Source organism: Octopus bimaculoides, chromosome 14 (assembly GCF_001194135.2).
Source record: "Octopus bimaculoides isolate UCB-OBI-ISO-001 chromosome 14, ASM119413v2, whole genome shotgun sequence".
Classification (NCBI taxonomy): domain Eukaryota; kingdom Metazoa; phylum Mollusca; class Cephalopoda; order Octopoda; family Octopodidae; genus Octopus; species Octopus bimaculoides.
This window is the reverse complement of record NC_068994.1, coordinates 33,167,870-33,169,018: the sequence shown is the minus strand read 5'-3', so window position 1 is coordinate 33,169,018 and position 1,149 is coordinate 33,167,870. Positions and strand designations below refer to the sequence as shown.

The 1,149-nt window shown below is 33.9% G+C and overlaps 1 protein-coding gene across 2 annotated transcripts in view; it reads left to right on the top strand.

Moving 5' to 3' along the window:
• The window catches only part of LOC106869384 (protocadherin-17), a 222,538-nt gene that overhangs the window by 157,204 nt on the left and 64,185 nt on the right, over positions 1–1,149 (top strand). The gene's annotated exons all lie outside the window — the stretch shown is intronic.

The window sequence follows — 1,149 nt, the reverse complement described above, 5'->3', positions numbered from 1 at the left end:
ATATATATATATATATATATATATAATAAACCGGTCGCCATGACTGAGCACTAAATCCACAAGTTTTTTATCATTCTCTCTCTGTTTATTTCCTTGTGTTCCTTTCTCTTGAAGAGTAAAGGCTTCAAACATAAAAGACTTTGAGCATCAAACTAATACACCTGCTTGTTGTTTATATACCTGTCTTCATCTTTTGTTTTTCTGTAAATTTCAAATATATATATATATACATAATCTTACTTGGAAATGGATGCATGGCATTCAATTAAATAATAATATTATAAATTATATATGTATATATATATATATATATATATATGTATGTATATGGCATCTAGCTTAGTGGTTAGGGCATTTGGTCCGCAATCATAAGGACATGAGTTCGATTCTCCGCAACATATTTTGTTCTTGAGCAAGACACTTTATTTCATGTTGCACCAGTTTACTCAGCTGGCAAAATTGAGTAGTACCTGTATTACAAAGACCAGCCTCCTCACATTCTGTGTCCCGTCGAATCTCTCCGGGAACTACGTTGAGGGTGTGCATGTCTGTGGAGTTCTCAGCCACTAGCATATTAATTTCACGAACAAGCTGTTCTATTGATCGAATTAACTGGAACACACATCATCATAACTAATGGAATGCCAGTATCCATTAACATGGTATATAAATATTCAAATAACCAGTGATATTTACCGAGTTTATTTTTGTTTTTGTCTACAGTGTATGTATAACTTCATCATCCAAAATGACTTTCCTCTTGAGAGAAATTTGGTTGCTATACTTAACACATTGAGTGGTCACATCGAAGGTTCCTCATATGCTTGTTGTTATGCATTGCAATATATTGTTCTTATTGTCGCTTTTGTGTTTATTCCCAGGTGAGCCATATTTAACAAACTATCTGTACTGTCTGTGACTATGCCATTTTTTGGTTCCACCCTTGACAACTGATTTATGTTAGAAATACTCAAGAGACTGCGTACCAGTTCGGCGATAGAAGGAGCACACTTGGACAATTCACTTTAAATATAGCAAAAATGTTGATGTTTTTACTGATTAAAAGTTATAAGTGTTTGCATCACAGTTTTCTATTTTTGTCTGTACTAGTTATCTAATTCTCTCTCTCCCTCTCTCTCTCTCTCTCTC